Genomic DNA, 18,368 nt, shown 5'->3' with positions numbered 1-18,368 from the left:
AATGAGCTTCTCCATCGCTCCAGAGAAGTGGGGAAAAAATGGAGCACTTAAGGAATCTTTACTCACAAAAGTTTACAAACAATTATTTTCACACAAATACCGCTTGAGTTCAGTGGCTTATGCTTTCTGACAGCCACACTCACTTGTGCTTTCTCACACAGTGTAAACATCATTGGCTGCACGCAGTGTTCCAGGTAGTTTATTTTTTTAGTATTCAGTTTGGTTCTCGCTGGTTAGGTAAGCCCTTGGTTGCCAAATCTGTTTGTGTGTCAATGTGTGAGTGTGTTTGAGAGAGAGAGAGAGAGAGACCGAATGCCACCGTTAGCAAAAGCTCATGAAAATGATTTGGCAACACTGCCTGATGATCTCTCACAACACACCAATGTGCTTCAGCACATTCGTTTGCTATCTTTGTACACACGCACGCAAGCACGCACGCACTATGTGAGCAAGGCTCACTTGTTGAAACAAATTCATCACAAAGCTGAGTCAAGAAAAGATTTCGAGATACAGTAAGACAGCAAAAACTATTTGGATTTGATTTGAGAGGGGCTCTTTCAACACCTGTTGCCACGCTGCAAGAGTGTACTTCACGTGGCTGTCTGACCCCCTGACCCCCATCACATTCCTGCAGTTGTCCTACTGGGACTCGCAGGGAGCGGCGCGCATATTGCAAAGTCCCCAAAAATGGCCTCAAGGACCAAGGAGTCGACAAATTGCCGTGGGCTTGAGTACTCCTTCTTCTCTGTGATTCCCAACCACATGAGTATAAGTAATCAGAAGGAGAGATCATCATAATGTCAGTTAATTGGTCAGAAAATGATTTCTTTCCAAATATACAGTGTGTATATATATATATATACACACACACACACACACACGGTTGGGCTCTATGAACTTCTACTGTACTTGCAAGACCTTGCAAATTCAGCATATTACCTCCCAGTGGGTCAAGGTCAATAAGGGTGGTATGCAGAAATTGTATGGCAGGCTGAGGAGCAGATAATTAACTGCACATATGACCCGCCGCCCTTTTCCGGCATCCCTCATCGTGCCTCTCAATTGTCTAACAGCAGGGGCGAACCCCCCCTCCCCAAAGCTCATTTAGGCTGCTTTCAATGAGGGAAAAAAAACGCTCTAGCCCCCTTTGAAGTTTGTTCAAGTGTGCCGTCCTGCACGGTCCCCGCCTTCTCTCCAGCCCAATGGACCGTTACTGTACTCGCGGCTCAGCGCGCAAGCCCCGTTCAACCTTATGTGACCCTTGCTCCGCACACTCGCCCTCCAGGAATGCAGCTGATGTGACTTTTTTTTTTTTTAATATTCGCCCGCGCGGCGAGCACTCAAATTTGGCAGTGCAGCGTTAACACAAGCTGACACCACAGATTAGCCACAGACATCAGGAATGCTAAAGCCTTTTGGTGCCACGTGGACTTTGGCCAAGAGTGCCATTGGCTGCGAAGGCCACAAAAGAAAAAAATGGACACTCAATTCTGTTCTTCGTGTCAACAATATGGGAAGGGCCCTATTCTGTTGCGGAAAGGTCTATAAAGGCCTGCTTGGATTGTGGACAACAAACACTGTGGACAAAATATTGCCAGAGACAATCTCGAAAATCTTGTTGAGAATCTTCAAGGAGCTGTTTGAGCGAAGGAGGTGGCACCAAGTCTGGATTTTCTTTCATTTATTTCCACTTCTAGGAGGTCTAATGGCTAATCCGAAATATACGTCCTAAAATATGTCAACCAAGCATGAGGAGAACAATATTCAAGATAACACAAACATGGACTTTGGTGCATATCCCAGTTTACCAAAAGAGCGTGCGTGAAATAACGTTTGGGATCATTTTTTTACAAAAGCGCAACTATGCAATCATTTTGGGAGTTGCCGTAGGACATCAAACACATTGAGAGGATTTGTACTGAGAGCAAAGCTTAAGCGGGCCCCTGAGTGTCGAATCCCTCCTCGTCTTCAGACACTTTAGTCATGTTACCTTTGCGTTGGCATTCAAAGCAGATCAGCCGCTGACCACCTCTGAGGATTCAGCGACTGGCCGCGCTCTCAGTGCTGCTGTGATGTGCAAATAAACACAGAGGATTGAAATTCTAACGGAGTCTTTTAACATTTATCCTATCATCAAACAGGAGAAGGTGGACGAAAGCCCCGAGGAAGGCACGACTGCTTCGTAAGGGGAAAATGGGTCAAAAGATACAAAGTACAGCCGGCCAACGGTGGCAGCTGAGAAATTGGTTTTCCTGCAGGTCCACAATCACATACGGGGGCCCTGTCTCATTTCTATGGCAACCTGGAGGCTATTATCATACTTAAACTTTATTAAGAAAGGGCTAAGGTTAGCGGGGGGTATGAAGAGAGGACGGGGGGAAGTGGTGGGGGGCTCATTGTGGTGGATTTTCTCTCTTTACAGCAGGAAAATGGAATGAGAAAGCGTGAATGAGTATGAAAGAGACTTTGCAATGGAGAAGAATAATGCATAAGAGCTTAAAACTGTACTTCCTGTTCTAATTATGCCAACCGCCCGCCAAAGAAATCTAACTTTTTTTTAATTGGGTAGTAAAGCACGTTCCCATTTGGGAGATTTTCATTGTGCTTTTACAACATTTTGAAACCAAGGCTGAATTTTTGGACCAAAGTTATGTTTGAGCACAAACGCTAAACTGCTCAACAGCATTCCTCCACTGAAGCAAGGTGGTGGCAACATTCATTTAGATGCTTTTTTTTTTTCTTCAGCCGGCACTGGGGCCCCAGGTCAGGTAGAAAGAATTATGAACACTTCCAAAATAGCAGTCATTGTTGCCACAAAACCTTAAGGCTTCTGCCTGAAAGCAAAAAGTTTTTTAAAAAGTCAGAAAAGCCTACTAGAACATCTGAACTTTATTTGCTGTTAATCAGAGGCATTTTAAACCGTGGCAGATGTTTGCTGACTCCCAGGTAACATGAATTTGAATGTGTTTGGTTAATTCTGAACTTAACCACGTCTCAATTAAAAAAGGGTGTTCACATTTGTGCAACTGCATTATCTCCGCTGTTTATTTTTACTTTGCCTCTCGAAAAATAAAAATAAAAATTGAGTTGTCCCGGTCCTAAGCCACAATAATGGAAAAAGTTTTGAAGTAAACGATCTTGGTCTCATTTGTATATCACAAAAAAAAAAAAACCTGACGTTTGAGCAGCGGTGTGTACACTTTTTTTTTTAAACAGAAAATGATCTTCCATAGACTGTTCCATACAAAGCTGGAGGCAAAAGTTTGTTCCAAATGTATTCGTAAAATGAATCATAAAAATTTGGGGCAATTATGTTCATTGTCACTGATCATATTTATCATTTACTACTGTCAAGTCTTCATGACACTTTTTTTTTCTTTTTGGGGGTGGCAGGTGGGGAGGGCTTGCAAACTACCCCTTTTAAATTCAAATAATTAGCCGGCAGCACCGAGGTCTGCTTGCTGCTGCTACTGCTAAAACGTGTGGATGTATGTGTGTGGGTGTGCACATGCTGGGTTAGTGTGACAGTGCATTAGCAGCCGGAGTCCATTCGCTCCATCCCCAGAGAGAGACCAGCACGGCCATATTAACATTCTTCTCAGAAAGGCCACAGGATCTCCTATCAATGCTGCCTGACTCCAAACAAAAGTCGTGTGTGTGTGTATGTGTGTGTGTGTGTGTGTGTGTGAGAGACTGTATGTGTGTCACAGAGACAGGCTGGCGGTGTATGTAAGTGTATGTAAGATGAGGAGGAAAAGACTAGAAGAGTGAAATGAGAGAAAGGGGCTACAGCAGGAGGAGAGCATGAGATTCATTGTATAGTATACGACAGTTTAGATTTGTCCATCACCTCTTCATAAAAAAAAGGAATATACAGCAATTTATGTTTGCGACAATTGCTGATAATCCCGACATCAGGATCTCTTCATGTGAAAAAAAACAAAAACAATTTAAGTGTTTGAGAATTCATGAGCAGCTCGCCTGCGCTGCTTCTATTTTTGCCCGCGCACTTCCATGAATGCGCTGTGCTGCTTTTAAACAAGCAGTAATATGAGAGAGGGTCTTCGTTGAATTTGATTATACAGTAACGAGCAGCGCCGGGGTCTGTGTGCATCACTGTCACAGGCGGTAGCAAGTGTAGACAATTGACTTCCTATGCATAACTGCACAACATCTGGTCTTCATTATTGAGAGGCTGAAATCCTTCTAACGTTTCATGTGAAAACTGCCCCTCGTAGTGCAATCTACCCGCTTGACTTGTTCTCGGGCTTGGTGATGACAATGATGAAGCGCATGTGTTGGAATACAGGAAAGCAAAAAAAAAAAATTTTTACACAGCTCAAATATTTTTTCTATTATTGTAATGTCCTTATGAGGATTTATAATAAATGCAATCATATCGGAACAACCCAATTTTTATTGGCCTCTGATTTCAAGTCTAGTTATTTATTAATTTGCTGAACAGAATAAGGGATGTTAAAAATGGACGGATCTGCAATATGAGGCGTGCATTTGGGTTCACCGCCATCATGGCCCTCTGAAGGAATACCAAACTACGATGTGGCCCATGACAAAAATGAGTTTGACACCCCTGAGTCCTAACTAATTAACAACGAATCTTATTTCACATGCCCAGATAAGCAACAGCCTCTTTTGTTGAAAGGCGCTCAGTAGAAAATACGGCAAAATATGAACATTCATTCATTTAATAGGCAAAATGACCCGGTATACAAAGACCAAAAAATATTTTCCACTGTAAATTATAAATTGCACAACAACTGAAGGTGAATTATGTATTTTCAATGGACAGCTGATTTTTTTTTTTGGGGGGTCGAACACGGTTGTTACAAATCTGTGTGGTTCTCCACCCTCAGATCCACTTTTCCGAAGAGAAAGTCTTAATTTTCTCTGCAATTTTACATCTATAGTGGCTAGATATAGGCAAATATATTACGATGAAGAAAACATTCGAATAATTTTAGCGTTTTGGTTAGGCATAAATCTGATGTAGGAAGCTGGTAAGACTTCAAAGTTAGGTGTGGGTGAAGCACATAAGGGCAATGAATTGAATAATGATTACAGCGAAGACAGGATTGGTTTAATAAATAAAACCGGCATGCTAGAAGTATCGACAAATGTTCAACGGCGGTTGGACGATTTCGCTGCAGAGGTGAGCACTAACAAGATGGTGGTGGTCTGCAGCGGAAAGACTAGTGAGCGCTGTCCAGCGAGGGCAGACAAAAAACAAAAACAAAAAAAACGCTAAGCTACTGATGGCACCCCAGATGCCAAGTATCACAGTGATTTGGAGCATGTCCATTCCACAAGGCGGGGTAGACCCAGTGCCCCCCCCCAATCCCCTTCAACTAAAAGATCCTTTTGCTCTAAACGATAGAATCTCTGCCTCCCAGACAGAGGTGCAATACTGTAGTGATAAGGGAAGAGGAAGGAGGGAAAGCTTTGGCACATAAGGTACATCTGCCTCGACTTTTGCTGCAGCAGCCAAAAGCGGGCGACACATGCAAAAAGAAAGGACCGAGCCATCTGAGGGTAATCCAGGATGCTGTACTAGAGTATATGTTTGGAGGGAAGGGTGTTGCCCTAATACAACACCTTTACTCATTTTGTCATGAATATTGACAACCTCCATGGGAGTGAAACTGTGAAAACAACATTTACGAGGGTTGGGCTTTGAAATGAAACTCTGTGATTTCGATTTTGCTTCTCATGATCATAAAACAATATAGTTGAAGAAAAATGATTCGTGTCCTTTAGAAAGATCAACAATGCTAATACGAGCAGACAATGTAAAATCCCATTAACAGGCTAATAGAACATTAGCATCCGGTTCCAGGAGTGAAATACGTATTCCTTCAAAAAAACGAATATTCACATCCAAACGGTGTACAGGAACACATTCAGATAATAAAAGTAAACAAAGGCGAATATTCTTCCAAATCTGTGAAAAACGAGTAACACTTCCAAAGCTGCATTCCAACTTTTTTCTTCTACTCTTATTAGTTCACTTTGTTACCACGTTATCTTATTTTTGATATTTCAAATTATAATTAAAGTTGAGTTTTGGTAGTTGATGAAGTATAGTAATAAATTATCATTTAATTGATTATGATTTCAATATCAATCAAAACATAATTTGAGTTTTTTCATATTTGCCCAGCCCTTAATGATCTATGTACAAAAGCTACATAGACATCAATTATTTACTGTCTTCCTAACGATAAATAAATAAATGGTGTGGCCGAGTGAGTGACGTCAGTGACTCAGATTGAAATATAATTTGAAATGACTTCCAAACATTTTAATCGTTTGTATTAAATGCCACTGTGTTATAATAATATTGTTGAAATTTATAATGGGTTGTTTTTGTTTATTTTTGTTTCTTTGCTGGTTGCAATAAATCCCAACCGCCTCAAAGGTAGGAATGCATGGGCCGCCGCGCTCACCAAGTGTCGTTACCAAATATGGTGCGTCCCCTGTAACTACTGATTGTTGAGCCATTTGTAGTTGTCAACCATGTGAACAAGTGTAGAGAAGTGAGCACAAATATGAACAAGCTATTTTTGGATGATTTCTCATCATGTTTTTTGTAGAAAGGTTTTCCTATTTTCGTCGAGGTTTGTATGGTTTGTTTGGATTGTCGGTCAGTGGTAGCACTCGATTTATGTAGCGGGGACATTTACACCGAACAGTGACATTGACCTACTAGTGCTTGTAGGAAAACTCTCAAAACATTCATTTATAGCACAGGTGACAAACTCAAGGCCCGGGGGGCCACATCTGGCCCGCCACATCATTTGATGTGGCCCGCAAAAGCAAATCAAACATGTTGACTTTTATGATGCTTGCTAAAATTTGTACCAACATTTCAAATTCTCCTATGTAATATATAAGAGAGCTATTGTATGTTTTCTTGTTACCAAAGCCCTCAATCCAGTAACTTAAACGATGAATGAATGAACCATTATTCTTGACTTCCTTATATGGTTTCACAGACATAACGGCCCACCAAGGGAACCGGTAACTATAATGTAGCCCGCGATAAAAATGACTTTGACAACCCTGATTTATAATGTCAATGATCATTTCTAGTATAGGAATCATTCAGAAAAAAGTTGTGTGACAATAAAATAACTTTCTGGCTCAGGCCAGGGTAACGCTTGTGACAAACTCACTCACCTTTTATGTTGTGACATTGCTGGATCAGTAATAATTTTAACATGTTTACCTTGTCTTGAAGGACATTCTTCGAATTGTTTTGAATATTTTCTGGGCATACACAAGACAGCTTGCAAACCAGTTTTCATGAGTCAAAATATAAATCTCTCCAATGAGAGCATGTCAAGGTTAATTGGCCACATCCAATCGTTTTATGACCAATACTCGATAAATTGTGTATTCATACAGTTTATGATATCATCTGAAGCCACCGTAGGCTAGTGTCCTGCGATTGTGTGATCACTTACTTGCTGAGGTCATTCTGGATCAAAGTTCCTTATGGCCACCATGCTCACAGTGAACTGAAAGGAGGCTGTCGAATTAAAAGTCAAGAAAAGGTTAAGTGGTGTGAGACAGTATGGCGCTACATATAAGTACATATAAGTACTCCTTTGCTACATAAGGAGTAGCAAAGTTAAACGCTACCAGAGCTACTGTCCGGCATCGTCATTATTGCATCGCAAAAAAACCAGTCTTGTTTAACGATCCCCACACCACCGGTGTTCAAGTGCTGGACATCACCGAATGATTGTGACTTAAACAAAGAGGAGTGAGAAACGAAAATACGCTTGGGCGAGAGGTGCTAATGGGGAGCAGGAAATGAAGATACTGAGAGATCACAGCCCAATTATAGAAACAGACATTTGTTTCCGGACACATTTCAACACATGCCAGGAGTTTAAGGAGAACTGAGCACTGAGGCAACGTTTCTGAATGTGGCATACTGGCTGGCTTCAGTTTAAAAAAAAAAAAAACAACAAATGTTGACATGGCCTGCTCTACCGTTCTGGGTATGCTTTGCACACGAGGCAAATTGTTGGAGGTGTGATCAATTAGAGGCGAGGAAAGACGGTGATTGTCATGAGGTCAAACACACATGTACCGAGCTTTAAGTGGCACGCTCTCAAAAGTACTCTGTGTTGCTCTCAAAAAGAAGCATAGCGCCAATGGACAACGTTTTACGGTATATTTCTGTTTCCACATGCAGTATAGTACAGTGTTTTTTGTTTTGTTCTTTTTCGGGCTGCTGTTGCACATGACAGTATGCACAGTGTATGGCTGTTTGTAAATTTGTGCCCACAAACGTGGCAGCATTTGCCATATCACCCCACCCCGTGTTGGACATGCCTCCATCTTAGTCACGTGTCCTTTATACCCACATTCCTCTATGCATCCCTCCGCCCCCTCTCCTCCACCCAGCACCCCACACGCTGTGCTTGCCTCTGGGTCCAAACCCCTCCGTAACCTGAATGAAACCCACATCTTTCATTTCGCCCGCTTCGATCTCCCACTGTGCGGCCGGCTCGAATTAACGTTCCCCCGTCCTCATCACGCCTCGCTTTATAAATGATGCCGCCGCGTCTTTGTTGCGCTTTGTGCCTTTCCGCCATCTTAGTGCATCTTTTTTTTCCCCCCTCGGGTTTGTTTTACGATCAAGAGATGTGTGAGTGCCCCTCGCAGCTCCCAAGAACCCAACCCGTGCACATCACAGCAAAACGTCACAAGTTAGGGTCTCAGGGAATGAGAGAGGTACAGACTGCTTGTGTCAGGCCTCGGTTATGCAATTTCAGTGTATGATCATCTGCTGGATGACTATGGCTTGGACTGGAGCAGACAATGGCACTCTCCTCTCTCTCTGGCTTTGTGCTCTGCTGCACAACCTTATGCCACTCGAGCCCAGTAAGTTTGGACCGACATAAGCCACAATCCATGCTTTCATTCATCGACAATGTCGACAATTAAATTTGATGCGGAAGCGACAAACCGACGCAGGCGGCGAGTCGCGAGCAGACAAAAAGAATGATTTGGAAAACTTACAGCAAATGACTGCAGTCATTTGAATGGCCATACACACCCAGAGAGACATCGCTTATCACATGACATTCATGAGAACGCCGCTGCTTCTGTATATTCGAGCTTCTGTGTGGCTGCAAAAGCTTGGATCGAGTGGAGCACGGGATGTTAATCAATGTAAAAACGTATTAAACCTGCAAGCATGCATGCTCGCAGGTGACAAGGGCGTTAGTAGCGTCGATAAAAATGACCATCGGGGTCTGCTTTGACAGAAAAAAAAGCCTCCTCTAACCGAGGAGAGATTGGGCTTCTCATAGTCAGTTCCTGCTTTTTGAGTAAAGTATCTCCAGAGATGCAAAGCTTGTCAGCCCACAGAGCCCGCACCTGCGCCATTGTGAGGCTTTCACTTTCTGAAGGGGGAAATTTGGTGCGTATAGCCGGCAAAATAGGATGGTCGCTCCACGAGGGGCGAGGAAGGATAGGAGGCAACTCACCCGGCTGACTGCCGTCTCGATGGCTGCCGCAGTCATCCCTGCGTGTCTCTCCATCCTAGCAGAGGGAGGAAGACGACGTGGCCCGACAAGATGGAACGAGAGGCATCTCTACGAGAAAAGAAGGCGAGAGAGAGAGAGAGAGAGAGAGAGAGAGAAAGACATTTTAGGACCGCTGGCCTGGGCGTTGATGGGAAAGGATGAGACTAGCACATGGAGCCGCTATAGCAGATTGCTGCCGTCTCGCCGTCTGCTGCTCAGACATGCAGGACTGCACTATGTGCAGCCAGCGAGAGAGACAGCGAGAGGGAGAGAGAGCGAGAGCGAGAGAGCGAGGGAGACAGAGGGGAATATGGATTAAAAGGGTTAAATTAGGTGAACAGGAAAGAAAGACATGTTGAGGTTTGAAGAAACCACCACAGAATTGCCGTCCAAACTATGTGAGAGAGATTCTGTTTGGATGAAGAAACAAGTACCAGCCACGTCATCGACAGACAACTAAATCTACTTTTAGCATCATTATTCAACTAAATCATTCTTACGTGATGCTTTGCGGCCGGCAAAAAAAAAAAAAAAACGCCCCAAGAAACAAGCAGAAGGGAACAAAGACTACCATCAATGAATCCATGCAGCCATTGCAAATGCATGACAACTAATGAATAAGAGCTGGGACAAATGAGGCGGCAAGGAGTCAAGAAATGGAAGTCTGCTAAGTTGACAGCCGAAGCAAATGCCCCCAGAAAGGCGCATCCTTCTACAAGCGATCCATTAAAATACACGTGGCCACACTTCCGAGATCGCAGCTTTACATCAGCCTCAAAAACAAACTGAATTCCTCAGCAGGAAATACACAAAGAAGGAAAAATAAACAAATAAAGTGGAGAATAATGGGAAAAACGTGTCGAACGCCTGTTGCTGTCCGTCGCTCCTCTCCTTTTCCCTCCATATGACACTCGCTCGGCTCGCACTGCCTCACACTTTCTGATGTCGGCCAGTGCTTCCGTCTTGCGACATCACACCTCTGCCGTTGGGTTCCCTTCCCCTACCTTCACGGATTACAAACTCGTGTCCCCGAGGTAGACAAAACGAGGAGAGCCTCGGCACGGAGCACCAAAGCAGCCAAAGTCGAGAAGGGAAAGAGAAATAAAGAACCTTTCATTTCCTCACAGCTGAAATCACTCAAGACTCAAAGGGCCTAATATATTCAGCAAAGGAGCGATAAAGAGGGGAAAAAGAGGGAGGGACAAAGAGAACGAGAGAACCGCATACCACGGCAGACAAAAGAAAAACAGGGAAGAATACATTAGTCTTACAACCCGCTCCTTTTTTCATTTCAAAATTGAAAAAAAAAAAGAAGAGGAATCTGAATCCTTCCACGGTCGGCAAGTCCGGTATTCTGTTCCTGTCTGTCGCTCCCTCTGTGTGTGTGAGAGTAAGTGCCTATTACAGCATGTGTGTAGAAAAGGAGGGCGGGAACATGACGGGGAACTAAGCGAACACGACTGGGAGATGAAAGGAGGGCGCAAAAGGAGAGAAAACGTGAAAATGCCAAGTGCGCTAGGGCGAACATATAGCCGCGACTTGGAGGCAATGGTCTTAAAACTGTAGCAGAATTTGATCATGCCGTAAATCAGCAGCGAGGGCTCACGAGGCAGACAACCAACATGGTTGGAGACTAAAACGAACGGGGAGAAGAGGGAATTCTTCTGTCGGGGGTTCCTCTGACGGGCAACGTTTAAGACTAACATCAATGACAGCAGAAATGTTGCACGTGTGGTCCCGCACCATTTGTAACGTAAAACCTTCAACGTACTGTACATCATGAGAGTGTAAATATACATTGAATATACTGTGTTTAAAAATAACAGTTTTCACTTTGGCGAGAGTGTAGGTGTCTTATAATACTTGGACTATGACTTTTTTTGGTCTGTTTGTGGACATTCTGACACATTTTGTCAGCCATCCAACCACCCCCAGCTCACCTCGGCACACCTAACTAACTATAGAATGACTAAAAATGTGTACATTTAAACTCCACAAAGGGTTGTGTGCAGTGTGGCTCTTTGGGCAATTATGGGTACATATTTCCCTGCGGCCACAATCACACAAACAGCACAAGTATGTGCAAGAATCGACACAAGAGTCACCTTGACTGTAAGTGACGGCTCACTGGCTAACACTGCAAAGAACTGCCCCGTACAGTGGGCCCCAGCTTCTTTCTGGCCCAAAGAACTCGACGACCCCCCCCCCTCCCGCCCTCCCCAACCCCTCCATTCATCCCTCCCCACCTTCATCGAACCCGGTGGCCTTGAGACAGAGAGCGAAGAGTTTAAGTGGAAACAGTCTTTCATCATCATACCACTCCCCGGACTGCACATCTGCACGCAGCAGCCCACCAGGCTATATCACGTCCTTCTAACTGTCCGGTACACAAGGGGCTTGTTTTATTCTTTAGATCTGTTTGGATAAAACCTCTTATGAGAGCAAAATGTCTGGATGTCAGATAGAATTAAAAACAACAACAACAAAAAAGCTGTCCACCAGGAAGATTCATGGTATTTATTTACAAGCCAAAATGTTCACCTGTCAGTTTGCAAAGCCGTTTGCTTCAGGTGATGTAACAGAGACATATATACTGCATAAGGTTGTGTGGGTTTCTTGGTTGGATTCAGCGAAAGGTTATGACTGGCTCTTTGGATCACAGCAGCGGAAATACATCATTTTGGTTAAGTGAAACTGACCATTTCACATAATTGGGCGCCCAAACAAAGTTCTTCCCCCTGCGGCTGTATGGTGGTTCCCCCTCAGTTACATCTCTTTCATTAGTCCGGCCCACAGAACTTGCTGGCAACAACGTGTTGCTGCTGCCGCCTCTCTAAAATCCGAGGCTTTCTCACCCTATTCGTTAACGAAATTTAATAAAGTGCCTAACCTGAATACACGATGATAATGTTTAAAAATGCATGTTAAAAGAATCTGTGTGAAGAGAAGCTGTTCCTCAGGGAAAGCTAGGAGGCTGTACAGTTATCTCCGGTGGTGTCACTCTGAACTATACAACCTACTACCTCACCCTGCGGACCACTGAAGCGAATCGCGGCAACGATACTTTGCAGCGGAGGAGGCAAATAGTCGACACAAAACAAGCATATATCGATTGTCAGCTCCGGGGAAGTGACACATATTTCTCGGTTCAATGATCTGTTGCCGTTTTATTGAAACTACAAGAAACAAATGTGTGCTAAAAATAAATGAAGAGCACTATATTGATACATCGACCCAGTGGCCTAATTTAATTTAATCTTCATAACATGATCATAAATTGGTGTCTGAACCCCAGAGCGGATAAAAAGGAACACGTGTGGTATCCGTCATAGAAATGATCCTGCTGGCCCAACTTTCAAGGTCATCAAGGCTGCAGTTTAACCTTGACTTGGCACCAGCAAACAGCGATTTTTCTTGAAAATAAAATTGGATTGTGTATAGTCCGGTAAGATTTGACATGATGTGCATTTTTAGTCCGTCGCTGGGCAGGTGTCGCTTCTGCCAAGGAGACACATACCTGTAGATACGAGCTTGTGCAGCCTGTCACCACAAGTTCGGATCTACGGGTTTGCGGCAGCTGGCGTTACCACTGCAGGGACACGTGAAAACATGGAAAAGCAATTCTTGACTCCATCAAGGTTTTTTTTTTTTTAAAACATATTAGTCACGTCATTCTCTGTAGCCTATTGAAACATTTCTATTTTTGTTCCCAAGCGGCATCTCGTAATGGCAAAAGAGAAAAACAATGCTGAATGGCTTATCCATTGCTGCAGACAAGAATCACATGTTGTTATATCAAATCCTGATACACTAAACAGGCCAGAGCTCCTGATTGTGGTTTGTTTAAAATCCTGTTCCGACTCTTTTGTGGTCAGCATCTAAATTGAAGAGGTAATATTATTGTATTCTGCAAAAATACTGATCGCATGAAAAGTCCCAATTATTAATCATGCGGAAATGTTGATTTAACAAAGTCTGTTAAAATGACCTTGAACGCTGTTAAATATTTTATCGCTGGATTTCACAACAAAACACACTCATTCACATGAGAGCAACAACAACAACAAAAAAAAGACTGGAAAAGTAACAAATAAACGAGCGGTGCATAATAAACCACAAAATAAATTCTAGAATTAAAATCAACTGATGCATATTGATCGCTGTATGAACAAATCCGTGGACAGAAAAAAGAGCCTCTGCGGTGCACACCAGGCAGAGCCGGACAGACGCAAGTATTGCAAATGGCCAACATACCAACAGGGGACAGGCTGGACACTGACGCTCAAACATCCTCTGGTGTCAAATGGACTCCGTCGGGCTTTGAGATCCACCGCAGGCCAGCGCTTCAGCGAAAAGCAACAAGCCTGTAAGCAGACGCAGAGTGTCACAATTTGACAGTAACACTCAGAAACGAAGAGTCTAACATTCACACGGAGCGCGCCACGGCGTTTAAAACTTTACAGGACCTGAAATTCAAACAATTACATCACCTCGCTGAAAACTACAAGCTCAAAAAAAACATTTCAGCATAAAAATATGCTGCCAAATAACACGCAAAAGTAAGATGGGAACATCCCCTCGTGTCTTTGTTACGCCCTCCTAAACAGTTCTTCGGTCTCCATTTTCCGGGCTCTAAAATCCTCGAATTGTTTTTTAAAAAATGGTACGGCAAGAGAGAAATGGCAAAAGGTTGTAAGCGGTAAGATATGGATGAGGAGGAGTCGCAGTGCTGGCCACAGAGAAAGTGGAATTTGTGACTCGGCAAAGGGTGGTGTTTTTTTTTTCTTTTTTTTTTTTTGGTGCCTCATTTTGCATGGCTCTTTGGGATCCCAGCAGGATTCTTGGCTGCAGCTCCGTCTCTCCTTAGTGCAGCAAAAATTGGATATATTCCTTTGTCTTTAAGACGGAAAATACTAATCATACTTAAATTGAGAGATGAGACAGCAAGGGCGAAAGTGCGCGGCATATACGCGCCGCAAAGCAGAAGCAACAGCAAAAAATGTAAATCAAATTAAAAATGAAGGTGGAAAATGTTTTTTCTTACTAACATCATCCCCCAAGTTCATGCTGTAAAATGAGCCTCCCGCACTACTACCAAAGCAGCAAACGCAGCAGCCAAAACCTTTCCCGAATCTACGCCACGTAGTGAGAGAAGGAGAAGCAAACACTTTTTTCCTCTCTCCAAAATGGCTGAGGGCCGGGCGAAAAGCAGCTCTGAGCATATGAGAGCAAGAGCGGTGATCCCCGTCCCACATCGGGGAGGGCTGGGCAATTCAGCGAGCATCTCTCGCTGGTTTCCCTCTACTCTCTCAAAGTCTTTGTCCCATTCACACGGGACCGAGGGTGTACAGCTGGGTCACCGGGCCATAAGAAATGCCGCAATGGTGCTCGAGGAGGATTCATCGAGAATTAATATTTGTCCCTCGCGGCGACACACCGGTCCTTCGAGTCTCTTTGAAAGCTCCGCACTTCACGTTTTATTGTCAAACGCCTGCTGAACGTCAACGCAGGACGTGACTATTTAAGGAAGGATATTCAACACGTCAATGAGCGAGTTCAATTTTCAAGGCTGCTCAAGCGATAGCGCGCACACCTTATGCTTGCATTTACGCGGTAAAAAAGAACATTGAGTGAAGCGGATTTTTCATATTCATATCACATTGGAGTCCTTTTTAGAGCGTGCGCCATTGGACACGCGTTATCCGTGATCATTTCACCACTGGAAAAGCATTTTAGTATGTACTCTCCTGTATTATCTCTGCAACTTGTTTTGTTTGATGACTTACAGTATTAGAATGCAAAACATTTTCTGTGCCTCCTGCGGACTGGTTGAAATTGTGCAGCACTCCAGTGCACATTTAACGGGCCCCTCCGTCCTATATATGAAGGCGATATCAGGTTTTGAAATGTTAAGAATCAAAGAATTGCACGGGACATTAAGTCTCCCGCGTACTAGCTTAGCCACAGCATGACAATGAGCTTGCTGTCTGCTCCGCGGTCACCACTTGAATCTAAATGAACAGATTTGACTTTCGGGATATTGCCCAAAACCCTGTCACGGTGCCGACACCGACAAGGGCCTCTCCAAAACACAAGGTTGAAGAGAACAGAAGCATTGACGTAGCCATAACCCCAATCCTTTAAAGCTACACACAGGGCCTGGGAAATGGGCAACAAGAATAACGGGTAAACAAAAGATGACATTTTAGAGCAATAATATTGGGGGGGGGGGTGATAAAAGAGTAAATGAATGTGCAGAAAGTTGCATCGATCATTACTTTACTACTCCTTGTACTTTGGATTACATCAAACAAGGAGTAAATCACATTTTTTTCCATACTATTGTATGAGCTGCAGTCACAGAGGTTCCAAGTTCAAAGCTCAACATCCCACTTGAAATCATCCTTCACTTTTCTTATCGAGACAACATTTCTGTTTAACATTGTTCCAATGAAAATCAGCTTTTCAAGGTGGCGTTTAATAAAGGCAAGCTTGGCGAATATCAGAGCGACACAGCGATGACAAGTGAAGCTTTTGAAATAGTCACGCAGTTCGAGCAACGTGAACTCGGGTGTCATCAGTGCGGTAAGGGATCGAAAAGTAACACCAGATGCCGAAGCTACAACAATTGCTGTAAAACATTGCTGAGCCTTCAATAACAGGCCCAGCAATGTTTTATAGCAATTGGCAAACGATGCAAACTATGTAAATGCGTGCCCTTATGTGGTCGGCAGTTATATTTTAGTCCAAGCACAACTCAGAGTCTACTGTACACTGGCAAGCCTAGAACCGTCTTGTGTGTCACCAGTTAATTTTGCGCTATGGAAATCTCCACGCAGGCATAAACCGGGAGTCTGAGGCGAGTCAGTACCCTAGGAAGAAATCATAGTCCGAAAATGTGTCCTTGTCCGACATGGTTGTCTCCTAATTGCCTCTGGTCCCGCAGGATTGATTAAAATAATATCAGAATACTTTTTGGAATACAGTAATTACCGGCAAAATTTAGCACTCCAGGGGGGCAGGCTGAGTCCAATTATTTGGATATATCAGTTCAAACATGAGATAACCGCCTACGGTCCAGGCTGTCATTGTTTGGTGCTGCTTGCACACAAGCGAAACTGGTTAAACCAGTGAAATCACATCAATAGCACTGCTGCACTGGAAATTATAGGCTGTGGGCAATTGCAATCAAAAATCAATGTGAAGAATCAAATCATAAGGATTGTGTTCATTCGCAATTCAACCTTGAGTGTTGACTCGGACTCCTCAATATTTTTAATCACAGCATTAAATATAGGTGATCTCAAGCTACATCAAGCAGGTTGAAGGGTTTGGGAAAAACAGGCGGAGGGTGTCAAGCTCATGCCAAAAGAACAGGCGGTGCCATTTTAGGCAATAAGCAACTGAAGGAAAGAGGGAATTAAGTGCAGACTGGAAGTCAAATGGATAGAGTCTTCGGCGTTACTTGAGCATTTGAACTGTACTGAACATGTTTAGATTTTTTGTCACCATCTGATGATGTAACGACAAAACGGCGCACATCGTGAAGCCATTAAAAGAGGAAGCTATGAGTTTGGAAAATGTCAGCCTTGTCCAAGGTTTGAGAAAAAGCTCTTTTTTGTTCCTTTCAAATGAGTTGACATTGAGTTTGCAATGGTGAAGAGCCAAACTTCTTTGGAAAGCTAGAAATGTGTGGTCATAAATGACCACATTTATGCCACGGGGCAATGCAGGCATCCTGTAATTGTTTATGACCCTCTACAGGCGCTTAAGAGTTTTGATTGGCAAAGCATGTTGCACTTGGAGTATACTGGAAGCAATATTTTCCAATGACTACCTTCAAGTGACCAGGGGAGTGCTTTTTAAAATACAGTATTTTAAACATGATTACAACAATCATTAGTTCAATTAATTGATTTCTACAATGATTCAATGACATTGTCCCTGGCTGCTGTCATATTTCTGAATGAAATTCAACGACCGCACAAGTCCATGGAGCTCAGGATCTGTCTGCCCGCATCAAGATGAAATCCACAAACAAAAAAACAAAACAAAACAAAAAAAACGTATTACGTGACCTGCACTGCAGTTTAGTCCTGCTTTTAATTGGTCTAAATTCGATTCTACTTTATGTCACCAAATTGTCAGGTGCGCTGAGGGCGCGTCATAGAAAAAGCGCAGCCGGGTCTGGTAAATTCCCAGACATGGAAAAACTAGACTTGCACCGGCACAAAAACGAAGATGCGGCAGTTTTTCAGCAGGGCACCCAAGTGTCTGTCTACATAAATGGGACCCATACAGTTTTGGGGATGCTTTCAGTGAACTTGACAGAAGACTCTGTTTGAACAGACTGTGTGGGAGGCCAGTGGGAAAATAATATTCTAATATCTAGTGCAACGCAGGGATTGCAAAAAGCCTGCAGTGAACTGGATAAAGTACCAGTGCGTGAGTAGTAGTTGATTACTGCACGTTCTAAATCACATATTTTTGGTTTGTGATGTTTCTTTCAAGTTGAATATCTTTCCTCGCTTTCATCTCACCCATCTTTTGCAGTTGCTTGTCCCATTCTGTTCCCTCCTCTCACTTCCCCTTTCAAATATTCTGCTCACGCACAACTGCGGCAGCCTTTCTCCAGTCCTCCCATTAATCCAAACCACAGACATCTTGGTCCACTGTCTTGTCTCTACAAGTCTGGACCTTTTCGACAGAGAGTGATCACTGCTGGTAATGCGACCAATACCTCATACGCTCGGTCCATCTAGTTAATGTAAATTTGGAAAAAAGTGTTTACAGTCCAAGCTTCTA

General features: G+C 43.4%; 1 long non-coding RNA gene across 1 annotated transcript in view; it reads right to left on the bottom strand.

Moving 5' to 3' along the window:
* Positions 1 to 896: 896 nt before the first annotated feature.
* The window catches only part of LOC127588722 (uncharacterized), a 36,069-nt gene continuing 18,597 nt past the window's right edge, over positions 897 to 18,368 (bottom strand). The window contains exons 3-6 of the long non-coding RNA XR_007959171.1: positions 13,818 to 13,927; positions 9,525 to 9,632; positions 7,485 to 7,549; positions 897 to 2,067 (exon numbers count right to left, since the gene is read on the bottom strand). This is a non-coding gene — a long non-coding RNA (uncharacterized LOC127588722). The remainder of the gene's footprint in view (positions 2,068 to 7,484; positions 7,550 to 9,524; positions 9,633 to 13,817; positions 13,928 to 18,368) is intronic.

This window comes from Hippocampus zosterae, chromosome 16 (assembly GCF_025434085.1).
Source record: "Hippocampus zosterae strain Florida chromosome 16, ASM2543408v3, whole genome shotgun sequence".
NCBI lineage: Eukaryota > Metazoa > Chordata > Actinopteri > Syngnathiformes > Syngnathidae > Hippocampus > Hippocampus zosterae.
The sequence above is the reverse complement of the archived record's forward strand: the minus strand, read 5'-3'. Positions and strand labels throughout refer to the sequence as shown.